Genomic DNA, 16,918 nt, shown 5'->3' with positions numbered 1-16,918 from the left:
ATGCTTTGCTAGGAATCATATTTGCATGATTAACATGGACTTGGATTTTTTGAGGAAGTAATCAGTACATGAATCTAACTGATACAGTTTGATTTCCAAAGTATCCATTTTACCTAATTCTTATTATACTTGAACTGGAACTGCTGTTGCTACTTGCTAAAGTTGAAAACACTAAATGTGTTCTTAAATTTAGGAAAGCGCCTTCTCCAAAATTGCAGAGAGAATTGAGTTGGAAGCTTCTGTGATTTCAAAAGAACAAGAAAGGCACATTCTTCATGAAACCTACAAGGAAACCACTGGATACAGGAGCAGGAAAGGTCCTAGACATGGATACTTGGCAAAGTATCCGACCCGAAGCCAACTTATGAACGAACGAATTGAAGAGCAAGCTCGTGCATCTGCATTAGCAGCAGCAGCCCAACAGAAGAATAGTGAGATGCAAGCTGAGGTAGAGAAGTTAAAAGAAAAGCTTACCGTTCAAGCCGCTTAGAGGGAGAGCGACAAGGAAAAAATTTAGCAGCTGCAACATCAACTGGAGAGTACAAGTAGCAAGATTAGAGAAGAACTAAGGCAAAAGTTTTTTTTCACTAATCAAACAACACAATCAAGCACCGCCTTTGGTAATAATACTACTTAATTGTTACCAACATCATTGATTTTAGTAAAGCTTGATTGCTAATGTTTCTCCTTATAACTCCAATGCAAGAATGCTGCACCAACCACAACAGCCCCTCAGCCTGCAGAAAATATGGTTAGTGGAAATGAAGGTGTAGATTTAGCACAGGTATTATTTTTTGATAAATGCAAACTGCGATATAATGGATACCTACATTTAATATGACATAATGTGTGAATCTTTTTTTAAAATATGAAGGCTGGTACAGAATCTGCCCTGCCCACACATAATGAACCTGCTGTTGTTCCGACTCCCATCCAAGGATCAGAACATGTGCAATAGGTAATATACTTCAAAATTATCACCTACAGTTGAACAGATTCTTAGAATTGCTAAGTGGTGATTGCTCCTTCAAATCTTATGGTTTTTACAGACTGTACCAGATAGTGTATTGTTGAGCAAACATAAGAGTATCCAACCTAGTCGCCTCACTCGCAGCGCCAACAGATCACTTTTCCTAAATGATAAAGATTGTAATGAGACAGTGACATTTATTACATCACAAACACTGAGGAATACTGCTGCAAATAAAAAGCTACAATGCAGAAAGAAAGGAGGAAAGGTATGAGCAATCAGGTGTCATTTTAAGTTGTTGTCCAGATTATTAACATGAACTTTGTTCACTTATACATGTATGTTTGTTCACTTAACATGAGCAATCAGGAGTTCATGCCTTATGTGTTTATAGTTCGGCTTCAGTATCCATTCTATTTGTTAAACCCAAAAATATTGTTGTCTATCATGTGTTGTCTATGTTTGATTCCAACTGTGTGATCAACTATATATATTACTAATGCATGTCATTTTGACTTTTTCAGGAAGATCAACCTTGAGGGAGTCTTGGCAAGCTGAAATGAAGCAAATATTGAGCAACGAGAAAGATGTCATGTTGATCTGTGCTAAGAGACATGTATTTTTGTTTATGATTGCCTATTTGTAGCATAAGTTAGTGGTTTGTAATGCAGTTCAACTTTGCAATTACCTATTTGGAAATAGGAAGGCATTTGACTTCCTTACATTGTACAAACTATTGAATGCTTATGATCCAAGTTATTAATATGATTGCCTTTTTGTATCATTGAATTTTGTAATTTTATGAATTTCTGTGCAATGAATTTGATGCAATAATTGGTTGCCCTTCAAATCTCATGTCGATGCAATAGTTTGTATTGCATCCAAGCTCATGTCGATGTGATAGTTTGTATTGCATCTAACCTCATGTCGATGCAATAGTTCGAATTGCATCGAACATAACGTCGATGCAATAGTTCCTATTGCATCGAACCAAAATGATGATGCAATAGAACCTCTTGCATCGAATCAAAATGGTGATGCAATAGATTATATAGCATCGAACCTAATATGGATGCAATATAGTCTATTGTATCGAACAATAGCCATTGCAATAGATGTATTGCATCAACATGATTTGGATGCAATAAGCTATTGCATCTCTCAATTTTGATGCAAGAGACAACGGATAGACGATGCAATAGCTGCTTCTCGCATCAACCACAAGTAACCGATGCGAAAGGCTATTGCATCAAGACCACTTGCATCGGCTGGCATCAAACGAGAAATTGATGCGAAACCGAACTATTGCATCTATTTTAGACCTATAACATCAAAAATTGACCAGTGCAACAGGGTCAAAATTTAGTAGTGTAGGGACAGCCGGATTGGGGCCACGCTCGGCGGTGGCCTGGTCAGCAGGTCGGGGGACGTGGTTTCTAGGGTCGCATGGGGACGGCTAGCTGGCCTCGAGCGGCGCCAGCGAGACTGGTGGCCGGTGGCCGGAACCCTAGACGAGGCAACGGCCGGCAAAAGGAACGTGCGACTCGTGATGCTACGGACAGGAACGATCACACAGATCGGAAACAGAAGAAAAAACGAACCGTCTTTTTCATAAACAGCGACATGTGAGTAATTTCTTTAAATTTGTCCACCTCCAAAGTAGGTGAAAGCAGAGGGCAACCTGCTTTTGGATTTATACCACAGAGAAAGCAGCTTTTAGACAAAAAAAAACATATATGGCTTTTAGGACCCTGCTTGTCGAGGCTGACGGCCTCCTTTGGTAGCAACCCACTTGCTAATAATTAGTAGATCTGTTTGATCCACTAATACTAGCTAATTCTAACTACTAATTTTTAATGCTAATAGATCCCAACAAAACCTGCTTTAGATTCCATCAAATATATGTAGCTTTCAGTTTTTATCCATGAGATCGAGACCAAGAAACACCCATTATTATTTCAAAGCACCATTACTAAATGTTCTTAAAAAAATTACACATGTACTACATCCGCTACAAATTATAAATCATTTTGGCTTCTCTAGCTACAAATTATAAGTCGTTTTGACTTCTCTAGGTACATAGTTTTGTATGTATCTAAACAAGCCAAAATGACTTATAATTATTTGAAAAAGAAAGAGTACAGATAAACCAAAATGACTTATAATTATTTAGAACAGAGAGAGTAGGATCCATAAATACCACACTTTTTTTAGGAGGCGGGTGTTTTGGAATAACAAAGACGGACAAACCATCTGTCTCTGTCTTAATTCAGACCTACGAAGGCAGGCCTAAGTTAATATATTAACCGCGACAATCAGCTTAATGCAACCGTATCAGTTAATATGTATTAACCGAGGTGGTCACACCCTTAGTGGTAAGCCTCCGTTAATATGTTAACCAAGATGGTCGTCCTTAACACGTCTGCCACTGTTAATATGTTAACGGCCTTCGTTAATATGTTAACCGAGACGATTGGCATAAGGCTCCCACCTCCATTAACTGATTAGAAAAAGCTCCAGCTAGAGCCAGCTCAACTTCTGGAGCTGCCATCGCCGGAACCGTCCGGAACGTCCATGCCAGCTCCCGTAGGCACTGCTAGAGCCGCCCATCCATCCGCCATCGTCCACCGTCTCGCCGCCGCCGCCATCCGTGCTAGCTCCAGATCTGCAAATGGAGGGAGGGAAGAGTGAAGGAGATGAAGAGAGAAAGAGTGAGGAAGATGGGGAGAGCTGTACCAGCTCCAACGGCGCCGCTGATGCTGACCTCCACCGGATCCGGCCCACGCCCACCGGATCTGTGAGCGGGCGCTTGTCTCCTCGCCTCTATGCCAGAGAGGGAGGTGTCTGGCGGCGGTGTAGACGGCGACGGTGACAGCTCGCAGAAGAGATGCCAGTTCACGCTCCTCTTCATGGGGCTTCGAGCTCGGGGATGACTGCACAGCGGCCTCCGGGGCACCAGCTCCTCTAGTGGTGGCGGCCGGCAGCCAGCGGCCTGCGGCAGTGAGGACGTATGAAAGAAATGTGTGAGAGGGTCTCTGCGTGCTATGAACATGGCCACTCCGCAACGGCCAGATAACAATAGGCTCAGTCAACAGCCACGTCGCAGCAGCCAATCACGAAGTGACACGTCGCCCAAGGGGGCCCACGTGTCACCGACGCGGTGGACAAACCGCGAGCGCAGCTGGTTCTTCCGAAAACCACTAGTCGTGGGGCCAGAGGTCAGCCTAACAGCAGGTTGGGCGCGTGGTGCAAATGGCGGCATGAGCTTCGAGGGAGGCGGGCCTACTCATTGGCGCTTCCAAAACATTGGAACGGGCGGCGCGGGACAACAGGTGCGAGGGCGTGCTGACATCAGGTGGGGCTAGGATGTCATCGGCTCTGAGAAAACACAAATCGCATGAACGGTGGAGATGGATCCGCGTGGCCTCCGATCCAGCCGTTCAGGATGTCCACGTCAGCGATCCATAGCGAGCCGGTCTGGAGGTGAGCCATGAACATAGAAATGTTCATGGGTGTGGTCGTTGTCGCTGCTTGTATTATGACCACATTCCTGGTGAATTGCAACTCATTACCCTACACGTACTTCACATATACTAAATTCGTCCTAAATTATAAGACGTTTTGGCTTCTAGATGTATTGCTTTTACCATGTATCTAGACATAGTGTATATCTATGTGCACAGCAAATGTAACGTATCTAGAAAAGTCAAAATGTTTTATAATTTGGAACGGAGGGAGTATATCTCAACAAATGTTTATAGAGATTTTGTGGGTTGAGTCGCATTTAACAAAAAGTTGGCTTGAGTCACAAGTTGTTCTTATGTAATTACTTAGCAACGAACTTTGTGGGTGATCTTTGTGAGACTAGTCTTGTAAGGATCGGGTTGGTGTTGGTACGTCTAGGCTTACTGGAACTTTACGTTGTATCTTTCTCTTCTTTAATAAAAGACATGCTTAGGCACGGTCAGGAAAAACAAAAAGTTTCTAGAGACGCACTACCGGAGACGGCTTCTTTGTCGAGTGTCCCAGACTTTGTCGAGTGCTTTTTATCGGGCACTCAGTAAAGAGTCTGTTTGCCGAGTGCCAGAGAGAAAGCACTCAGCAAACAAATGGCACTCGGCAAAAAGGTGGTTTGCCGAGTGTCGAACACTCGGCAAAGAATAACACTTGGCAAAGACCAGGTTTACCGAGTGTCAAACAATAACACTCGGCAAAGGGCCGCCGCAGTTAATGGCCGGCAGCCGCCGTTAATCCTTTACCGAGTGTCTTCTCCTGGCACTCGGCAAAGAGACTCCTTTGCCAAGTGTTATTTTTTGACACTCGACAAACCATTTTTTCACTTTTGACCTCCAAACTTTTTCTGTAGTCCTCAGACAATACATGGTACTCCATGTGCCAATGTGCCACATTTCTCGGACTTTTTCTATATTTTTTTAATTTATTTCATTTAATTGAATTTTCTTGGATAATTCAAATTATAACTGCTAGTCATTCGAATAATGAAAAAATGAATGGAAAAATGATATTCATGTTATTTAGTATAATGTGAGGCCGTATCCAGGAACAGACCACCAATTTCGAACATCTTATTCATGAAACATGACCACGAACTTGCGGTCGAGTTGTTTTTAAATTCTATAAAAAGCAAACGAAGTCCAAAAATTATGAAACTAGTCAAGATGTCAAGATATCATATGTAGAGGCTGTGATAAAAAAATTGAGGAGGTTTCGCGCAAGTTGTCACGTACGATGCTTGCAAACCGCGCCAGCGCCGCTGCCGCCCCCGCTCGCGCCCGCGCCATCCCTAGCGCTTCCCCAGCCATCGCCTTATCCACCGGCGCCCTGGCCCCTTCGCCACCGCCACCCTACGACGCCCACTAGGTATGCCCTACCGTCGTCGTCGTCATAGTATTACTAGTAGTTGCGGTAGTAGTAGTGGTAGAGTAGCAGCGGTGGTAGTCGTAGGAGTGGTTGTGACATTGTTATATATATGTGGTTGGATATAATCTTGTGTATGTCGGCCATCGTGGCGTTCATATATATGTGCATGTTGGCCATCGTGCCATTGGTTTTTTTACAAGTTTTGGAAACCTCACCGTGCAGGGGAGGTGCTGCCAAAATTTTGTATTGACAGTTTTTTGTTTCTTTTGTTGTAGAGAAGAGCCCGTTGGAGCGGAGCCGGAGTACCTCGGCGACCCCGATTGCCTTCCTCGCCGCTGCGGGTCTGCCTGCACCGCATCGCCTTGCCACTGCACCGACTCGCCACGGCCCCGCTAGCCTGACTCCACCGCCACCCTAGGTATAACCCCTCTTTTCATATCGTGGTCGTAGATCACGTAACCCAGTTAGGCGTCTCCCGTTCGAAAGAGATACAGTTGGAAATATGCAGATATTTCCATATCTAAAACCGTATCTGTTTTGAATTATCCATGTTTTTTGGACAGCCCGCGGATGCATAGGTGGGGTTAGTTTCCATGGTCTGCTCCGATCCGAGACAGAGTTTCAGCATCATCTCCCTATTGTTCTCCAGATACACACTCTCCCTGGCAGGACGTGTATTTGGAGAACAGCGGGGAGGTGCTATCGAAATTTTGTCTCGGATAGGAGTAGAGCATGGAAACTAACCCCACATACGCATCCTCGCATGGGATTAGGACCTATCCTCACCTATTAGATAGTAGGAATGTCGTGTAGATGCAATTTATGTTTATGTTACTCGTCGCTATATATGTTAGAGGATGGAGGACCATGAGCGGATGTACACAGGCCACGCAAGTCAGGGTCAGGTCACCAATGAATGGATCGACAAGATCGATGCTTTCTTGGAACGGGCATTTGGCGTGGCTGCTAAAGGAGCGAGTAAAATTTATTGTCCCTGCAGCAAATGTGCAAACAAGAAAAGACAAACGAAGAAGGTCATGGCGGAACATCTTTGGAAGAATGGATTTACGGCAGACTATACCCGGTGGGTCTACCATGGTGAAGCCGATCGTATGAGAGAGGATGTGGTGAGACCATGTGTCGAGGATTATGATGCTGATGCCAGGGTAGCAGACATGATAAATGACTATCAAGAGGCACAGTTCACTGAAGGACATAGGATGAGGAGCCAGAGGCAACCGCAAAGGCGTTCTACGACATGTTTGCCACGGCACAGAAACCCCTTCATGGGCAGACAAAGGTTTCTCAACTGGATGTCATTGGACGCATAATGGCGTTAAAGTCCCAGTATAGCCTGAGTCAAGACGCCTTCGATGGTATGTTGACAGTTGTTGGCAGCCTGCTTCCAGAGGGTCACCTTCTGCCAAAGAGCATGCACTTAAGATGTCGTATGAGCAGATACATGCTTGCTCAATGGTGTGCGTCCTATTTAGGAAAGAATACGTGGAAGCAAAGTACTGTCCAAAGTATAAATCCTCTAGGTTCCTAGAGATAGATTCTAGTGATGGCCAGAAGAGGCAGCTTGACATTGCCGTGACAATCCTACAGCACCTTCCGTTCATACTGAGGATCCAACGACTATACATGACCGAGGAATCCGCGAAATAGATGACATGGCAGAAAAATGGCAAATAATACAATCCTGACAGGATGGTACATGCATCCGATGGTGAAGCATGGACCCACTTTAATGGCATTCATCATGAGAAAGCTAAAAAGGCTCGTAATGTACGTGTTGCACTTGTAACAAATGGGTTCAATCCTTATGGAATGATAGCTGCCCCATACATATGTTGGCCCGTGTTCATTACCCCCTCAATCTCCCCCCCAGCGTATGCTTTCAACGACAGAATGTATTCTTATCGTTGATTATTCCTGGACACCTAGGGAATAATATGGGCATGTTCATGGAGCCTATGATTGATGAATTGGTCCGTGCTTGGGAGGAAGGGGTATGGACATACGACCGAGCTACAAAGAAAAACTTCAAAATGCATGTTTGGTACCACTACTCCCTGCATGACTTCCTGGCGTATGGGATATTCTGCGCCTGGTGTGTTCACGGGAAGTTTCCATGTCCAGTATGCAAGGAAGGTCTGAGGTTCATTTGGTTGCAGAAGGGTGGTAAGTATTCATCGTTCGACAAACATCACCAATTCCTCTCTCTTGACCATGCATTCAGACAAGACATCAAGAACTTTACGAAAGGTGTCATAGTGATAGACCCTGCACCACCAATAATGACTGGTGCCGCGGTTCGTGAACAGATAGATGGTCTCATGGTTAATCCAGAAGGTGGTTTTGTGGGATATGGAGAGCAACATATGTGGACTCATAAGTCGGGCTTGACTCGGCTCCCCTATTTTGATGACCTTCTCCTTCCACACAACATTGATGTAATGCACACTGAAAAGAATGTCGCTGAGGCACTTTGGGCAACAATCATGGACATTCCTGACAAGTCAAAGGACAACATTAAGGCTAGAGTGGATCTGACAATGTTATACGATAGACCAAACCAACATATGAAACCAACATATGAAGCCTCCTAGTCGCGGCAAGCCCCAAAGGAGGGAAGTACTAGAATGGATGCAGACGTTAATGTTCCCTGATGGGTATGCAACTAATCTGAGGAGGGGAGTGAACTTATCTACTATATGAGTCTTAGGGATGAAGAGTCATGACTACCACATATGGATTGAGCGGCTTCTTCCGGCGATGGTTCGAGGCTATGTCCCTGAGCATGTCTGGCTAGTGCTAGCAGAGTTGAGCTATTTCTTTCGCCAGCTTTGTGACAAGGAGTTATCTCAGACCATGATTGCTGACTTGGAAAGAATGGCACCTGTGTTGCTCTGTAAGTTGGAGAAGATCTTTCCACCCGGCTTCTTCAATCCGATGCAGCATTTGATTTTGCACCTCCCGTATGAGGCACGAATGGGGGGGCCCGTGCAGGGCCGTTGGTGCTATCCAATCGAGAGATGTCTAAAGGTTCTTTGAAAGAAATGTAGAAATAAATGAAAAATTGAGGCTTCCATTGCAGGGGCATACATTCTGGAGGAGGTGGCGAACTTCACAACAACATACTATGGTGACAACCTCCCTAGCGTGCATAATCCACCCCCTCATTACAATGCTGGCGAAAATGAATCGAACCTCAGCCTTTTTCGAGGGCAACTTGGAAGCGCAAGTGCATCGACCCCCAAGACCTTGAATCATGAAGAGTGGTGCCATATCATGCTATACGTGTTGACCAACCTTGAGGAAGTGGCGCCGTACATGCAGTAAGTTCTCAACGAACTTGTTAAATGTGCCGTCACTATTCTGCATCCACCCCCTTATTTCTCGTTGGTACAGGGAATTTCTTCATGAATTTTGGCATCAATCAAGGGATCCTACCCTGCAGCAGGTAGATACCCTTCTTAGACAGGGTGCGGGAAATGGAATGTCTGATTTCATTTCATGGTTCAAATGGAAGGTACCGTCCAATTTAGCTTGTACTTAGTTTGACATTCCAAGTTAATCGTACATGCGAATAATATAACGATGTATCCTACTTGAGCTTGCAAGGCCAGAGGGATGCGTCTATGTGTGCTGAGTTGAGACAGGTTGCCGATGGCTTTGCCTATATGGTCAGGTCATTTTCTGGTTATGACGTGAATCAATATCGCTTTCGCACAACAAGCTACGAGCAGAGTCGGCCCAATCGAAGAACCACAAGTTCTAGAGTTTTTACACCCAGCGTTGATGAGGTGGAGTATTATGGAAGAATTGAAGAAATATACGAACTCAAGTTTTATGGTTCCAAACCTTTTAATCCCGTCATATTCAAATGCCATTGGTTTGATCCTAAAGTAACGAGATGGACATATTCTAATCTTGCGCTAGTCGAAATTCGACATGATTCCATCTTACCAGGAGACGATGTCTATATTGTGGCCCAACAGACCACGCAAGTTTATTATCTCCCATATGCGTGTCAAACCATAAGGCATCTTAAGGGTTGGGATATTGTGCACAGGTTATCGCCACACGGTAAAGTGCCTGTCTCAAACGATGAAGATTACAACTTAGACCCAAACACATATGACAGAGAGTTCTTTCAAGAAGAGGGACTAGAAGGGAGGTTTGAGATAGACTTAACCAAAACGATCGGAATGGAAGTAGACAATGAAACGATTATTAAAGAGGACGCTGGAGATGAGGTGCAAAATGTGGAGGACTTACAAATGCTTGAGTGATTACATTTAGACAATGATAATGACAACATTGCTCATTCGGATAGTGTTGATTATTTCGACATGATTGATAGTGATGATGAGACTTATGATCCAGCTAATCCCGATCATGAAGATTATTTCTAATACATGTAATACTATGTTATTTTGTAATTATGTTTTGTTTATTTTGCATCTATTTCTAAGTACTTCTTGTTTATCTGTGCTTATTGGTTTACTCTTTTTAATTGCAGGTGATTGAACAAAGATGGTGGGTGGTGGGATGAGGAAGCTAACGTCCTTGTACCGAAGGACAAGGACCGCTGCACCAGGGGAGAGTAGGAGGAGGAGCAGCCATAGGAGGGAGTCATCGCCTACCGCCCCGTCGCATGAGGAGGAGGAGGAGGAGCAGGTGCCCTAGGAGGACGCCGAGGAGGCGCAGGAGGGTGCATAGGAGGACGACAAGGACGAGGCAATAGCGTGGGGTTCTGCTTCCTCTAGTTCATTGAGCGTCTACTTGCGAGGTCCCGCGAGCCTCCCTCAGTGACTGATACCTCGTGAGAGACGCCCGCTGATTCGACCCGAGGGGGAAAAGTAAGTAACTTTAGATGTTATCACTACTTTATATGATATGTTGAAAATCAAAATAGAAATTAATAATTTTTCTTAATCACTTAGGCAGGAACTGAACGATTGTGGCGAGTGGAGGTGGTCACACACGCCAAGTCAATGGCATCCTCGGTCTTCTGTGCAAGGAGCAGTTCCCTGGCCTAGTTGAGTACGTCGGAGTGATGGGGCTGGCCTACTCGTTTGACCTCTACGCCGTCGCCCCCGATGCTGCAGATCAGGCCCGCAGGGTATTCAACAACAAGGCGGAGCGGGTGAAGCAGGAGCTATGGGTAAGTCTTCCTCGCACTACATTGCTCAATACATTCTTGAAATAATGAATGGATACATCATGTTTGTATGCATGATTTCTTTAGATGCCAGGACGGACATGAGGCCAGGGCAGATGCAGTGGCTACCAAATGCTACAAAAAACTCGTCGTGGACATGCATTACGAGGCGCGTATCTAGGCCGTCGTAACTTACCACGGGACCGTCCTTGGAACGAAGGTCACCAAAAGGGACGCAAGATCCATGACGCTGACCCGGGACCAGTACCTATAGGTAAATATATAACATTAATACTGATTCCTTTTGAGATTAAGTAGGCTTAATTTCATCTTCTGATATGTCATGTACTTGATGGCCTGTAGATGATTCCTTATTAGTGCGCCGCGCATCCCCAGTGCTGGGAACAGATGGTGGACAGGTGGTGCTCACGCGAGTGGGAGGAGATGCACAACTTGTGCCGGGAGCGGCGTTTGATGATGCCAGGTGTAGCACACCATCAAGGCAGCCACAGCCTTAGCGGATACGCAGAAACATGGGTACGTAAATTCATTTATTTATTCTAACACTCAATTTTGCATGATTTCTAATCATCTTGCATTTTTTCTCGCAGTCGGCGTCACATGGTGGCCAGCCTTGCTCCATCTTCAAGGCATTTGCTATGGCCCACAAGGGCAAGGCGACGTCCGATGTCGACTACAACCCGGAGGACGGGCCCAAGGCATACAACAATGCGACCGTCCACAACCGCCTCAGTGAGTACACATCGATGGCAAGGGAGGTCCATGGGTCAGAGTACAATCCGAGCACCGAGGACCTTGATGGAGAAGTTGTCATGAGGGTGAAAGGAGGCAAGAAGCATGGGCGGTACTAGATTGGCGACAGCGCAATCGACTTAGCCGCTACTCCCAGTCTCTCCCAGATTCGAGCAAGCAGCACGAGCAGGAGCCCGCCCATACGACCTCGGCAGGACACTTCACACCACCGGATGGAGGCACTTGAGGTTATTCCTGGTTTATTCGTCGTTCATTGGTTTTTTCATACCTTTCCTTTGCATTATTGTAACATTGGGGTGAATATATTGTAGGCCTAGCTGGAACAAGAGAGGAGGATACGGGAGCAGATACAGGCGAAGATGGAGAGGGTGGAGGCCGAGCGGGACGCCGAGCAGTGGAGGATGGCGGAGATTCTTCAGTACATGTAAAGTCTTGGCGCTGCTACGGGTGTAGCTCCGTCACTTTCGCTATTCGCTCCACCTCCTCACTATTCTACTCCTGTGAGTATAAATGTTTTAGTTTGTATGTTCATGCTTACGGTCAAACCTAGTGGAGTATGAAAGTTTTATTCATGTATGGTATATATTTATCTTGTCTCACACATGCAATCTCTTCTCCTTTGTGTAGAATCAATCGGCGGCATCGAACGATCCTCATGCTTCAGCGAATCCTTCACCAAATCAGTGATGATACTTGTGGTTGTTAATGATACTTCTATTTGCAATTGTGGTTGACGATGATGGAGCACTTGGATTGCTTGTGAACTTATTTATGATATATTGTGAGACATGTGACGTTTGTGATATATATATGTGACGTTTGTGATATATATGTGGTGTTGGTGATATATATGTGGTGTTGGTGATATATATGTGATGTTGGTGATGTTTGTTATATATATCTTCTGTTTGTTTGGATGGGATGTAAAAAACAAATAAAAAGGCTGTTTCAGTCACTTTGCCGAATACAATGGCCATGACACTTGGCAAAGTGACCATCTGTGAACAACCTAGGAACATGCTTTGCCGAGTGCAATGGCCATTGCACTCGGCAAACATCACAGATTTGTCGAGTGCCACGGGCCAGGCACTCGGCAAAGGTCGCCACTTTGCCGAGTGTCTTGTCGGCGACACTCGGCAAAGTGGCCACATTTGCCGAGTGTCTAAGTCAACGGCGCTCGGCAAAGCGGGTACCTTTGCCGAGTGCTTGACCTTGACACCCGGCAAAGCCGCCGTCACGGTGGCGCTCGCCGTCACGGCCACTTTTCTTTGCGGAGTGTCGGATTGACACTCGGCAAAGCCTTTGCTGAGTGCCCGATAAAGTGCACTCGACAAAGAGGTCTTTGTCGATAAACTGTTTACCGAGCGCCCTTTACCGAGTGTAACACTCGACAAAGGCTTTGCCGAGTGTATATCGGCCTTTGCCGAGTGCCTCAGGCACTCTGCAAAGAAACCGCCTCCGGTAGTGACGACATATGCTACAGTTTGTAGCCGTCCCATAAAATTTGACACAAGCGAACGAAGAAGGGAAAGTAAAATGTTCACAGCATATATACACTACTTCGTCTCCCGACGTTTCAGAACATCTAAAAAATTTGCAAAGATGGGGAATGCAATATGCAAGGATTCTGAAATTTAATTTGTATTTCCTTGTTGACTGGACATAACTTATAACTTGGGTTGGGTTTTCATAGCCTTATTCAAATCCAGTTTGTAGAGGCTTGATGAGAGAAAACCCAGCCAAAGTCGGAAAAGAAAAGGTGGAGGCGGTTTGGGGTTTGTGCCTGCACAGGATTACATGGTTCGAGAGGTGCCACATGTAGCTGGACAGCCAGGCGGCAAGGCAGAGCAACACTGCTGTGAACATCGTAGTGCTGGAGGTCCCAATGTCTCCTATGCTTATTGTTGTAGTACGTAGCAAGAAAAATTGTTGCCACGGACTTCATGAATCACTCAATCATCCCTCTCAGCCTAACATATACCCCTACTTTTTTATTGATCAAAGAAGAAATCACAGTATCCTGTGTGGGCATCCAAAATATATACAATACATCAAGTTATAGCAGCATCTATTGCTCATCAATTCATTGAGTGCACCAACCGTTACATCAGCATGTAATGAGTTGGTCACATTCATTCGGTTACGTACAACTGGCAATTAAGCGGCATGCGACCGAACTGCAATAGCACTCACTCGTTCTTCCAATGCCATACTCTGGCAGCGGCGAAACGGAAGGAAGGGACATCGCCCAGTTAGCTTCGGTGAAAAATTATGCCTGAAAGTATTGTTCGCTGATTCGTTGTGAGAGAAAAACACTGTTTGTTTGCTGAAATAGTACGACTCATAAGACAAGGGCATAGTTATACCTAACATGTAGGCCCCCACTGTATATCAGCAAAATCACATAAAAACTACTTTGAAATGGTTAAGAGGGTTTTTTGTTTTGAAAATTAAGATGTGTATGTTATTGTTTGGTGTTTGAGTTTGGGTGGGGTTTTTTCAATCAACTGGTACTTATAGTGTATGTTTTTACTGATATAGAAGAAAATATAAGCAAGTAACCCTGTGAGGCTATCTACACGAAAAATATGACAATAATAATAAAAACTTTAACTCAGTGGCCGGTCAGGTAAACTACAGCACGCATAATCGTGCACCACAAGCCATCAGAACTCTAAACCACCACAAGATACCCAAATAGTAGAAGAGTTGAAATGGAATTCACTCTTAAAAAGATGCTTACTAATTCTTCAAGGTAAGTGGCACACTTTCCCATAAATGATTTGGCGCATGCTGAGCTTATCTCCACTAATTATGAGCCTATTCGCTGGTTGGTTTCTGGGCTGATAAGCCCGGCTGGTGCTAGTTTGTTGTGAGAGAAAAACACTGTTGGCTGACTGATAAGCCCTGGCTAAAACCAACAAGCGAACAGGCTGTATTAATCGTTAAAGGGACACTTCTAGAGGTTGCAGACTACAATTCCAATTGCAGTTACGCCTATATTTTCTCCATTCAATTGAAACTCGGAAGTCAGAAGAAGATTCGATGAGATCAGAACTAACGTTCAATGGTGTGCGTTTGTGTAGGCACACGTGAGAGAAGAACCCAGTGAACATGTGAAATTATGCATGCAAGTACTGAAAATTTTTTACAAGGGCAGCGCTTCATACTTTCATATTGAAACGAGACCTCCCACGACCTTGGACGCCTACATCTTCAGGGAGTGAGTGAGCCACCGCAAATTGTATATCTTAGACCGTTTTCAACAACCGCGACCTAAAATACAAGACACATTCGTCCTTTAGATAACGCTACAGGCAAAGGGTTCAATACTTATTTTTAGTCTTCTCCAACAACAAGACCCAAAAGACAACCCTTTCTGCAAATACCTATTTAGGTTATGCCTCAGATTTAGGTTATGCCTCTTCCGGCACCCAAAATAGGTCTTCCATATAGGTACTCTGTTGGAGGCTATATGTATTGTGTTGGAGACCCATTTTGGGTTTGGGTTTCGCAATAGGTCTCCCGTTGGAGACAGCCTTATAGTGTAAAGAGCCTTCCTGACGCCTTCCTAGCCTACAACTACAGAGCAATTGCCGCAGCGAACACGCCTCGTCCCTCTTTTTTGCCAAAAACAAAACAGTTATCTCAATCTTTCTTGTTGCAGCACAGTATCGTGCTCCTTCAACTGCTCCAGTGCTCCTTTATTTATGGACTAAAAGAGAGGGCAATATCACACAAGAACGTAGGTACTGGAATTTGATTTCAATTAGGTTATTCAGTGCCTGCAAATTCATTGAATGGGCACCCACAAACCAGACAACACCACTGATGTTCCATGATAAACTGCTCAGTCAGTTGGCACTCGGTATTGTCAGACTTGGGAGATGGTCAAAACTTCTAGGCCAATCTCATCGAGCATGCACTACAACAGAAAGGATGATCACTGCCGGTTCATAGGCTGAGGGGCCGCTGAAGGGTGACTTACTGGCGGTGACGAATGTTTTCACCGCCGGTTTCGATGTATAACCCGGCGGTGAACACAGTGCCGGTTTTCGCCACCTTATCATACGTCGAACCGGCGTTGAAAACTTTTAGCACCACGCAGCAGCCAAAGCACAACGCACATACAAATTGGAAGGCCGAAGTGTCCGTTAGAGCCAGCGGTGAAAATCAATATCACCATCTGACGAGAGTTAAACATAGGGGTATGTCAAGTTCCCGGGAGATAGACTCCCGATCGAGAGTCAAGAGACCCCCGACCGACCCCTCCAGGATTGCTCGAGGGCTATATCCATCGGGTACGCTCGCGCATACCCTCCGGCTAAGGAGCAGGCAGAGCCCGAGCACACCCTTCACCTCTGCTCGGGGCTCGGGGGCTCGCCAAGGCCCTAGGATCCTTCAACAGCTCAATCCGGTGCTCCCTTATTTATGGAGTAAAAGACATGGCACTATCACACAAGAATTGCAGGTTGGTACTAGCATTTGATGTTAGGTATTGGGCCATGGGCCGTAGTTGTTGTGGGCTTGGCCGTTGCAGCCTGTACCGTTCCCAGCGCGAATATAAGCTGGAGAGCGAGGCGTGCGTTGTAATGAAGAACATAATTCATTCTCGTAATTGAAAACGGCCTTCTTTGCCGGTTCCTCACCCACTGGTTCCTGCGGTGTTCTTCCTACCTCAACTCTGTTCTTGCTATTTCTACCCCAAATACTGCTATTCCCAGCCTCAATTCCTTCCAGCTACCCAGTCCCATAACATTTGAATTGCATCAGGTTATTCATTGCCTGTAATTTAATTGAATAGGCACCCGCCAGAGGCCACCACTGATGTTCCACTTATCTGTAAATTAAAGGGGACACTTCTAGAAGCTGCTGACTGCACCAATTACAGTTACGTCTATATTTTCTCCATTCAAAGTTCCAAACTCAAAAGTCAGAACAAAATTCGGTGAGATCAGAACAAACGACCAATGGTGTGCAACTGTGTATTTGTGTACACACATGCGAGTGGAGAACCCAGTGAACTTGTGAAATTATTATGCATGCGTGTATCTAAAAAATATTACCAGGGCGCTTCATACACTAGTTCTGATCTCGCCGAATTGGGCAGCATTATGCTTTAG

At 45.1% G+C, this 16,918-nt stretch overlaps 1 long non-coding RNA gene across 1 annotated transcript; it reads left to right on the top strand.

Moving 5' to 3' along the window:
• Positions 1–255: 255 nt before the first annotated feature.
• On the top strand, positions 256–958 carry LOC136502830 (uncharacterized). Its single transcript, XR_010770721.1, has 3 exons — positions 256–620; positions 707–784; positions 875–958. It is a non-coding gene; the product is annotated as an uncharacterized lncRNA (long non-coding RNA).
• Positions 959–16,918: the final 15,960 nt, after the last annotated feature.

This window comes from Miscanthus floridulus, chromosome 14 (assembly GCF_019320115.1).
Source record: "Miscanthus floridulus cultivar M001 chromosome 14, ASM1932011v1, whole genome shotgun sequence".
NCBI classification, from domain to species: domain Eukaryota; kingdom Viridiplantae; phylum Streptophyta; class Magnoliopsida; order Poales; family Poaceae; genus Miscanthus; species Miscanthus floridulus.
Note: the sequence above shows the minus strand (reverse complement) of the source record. Positions and strands in the feature narration are given on the sequence as shown.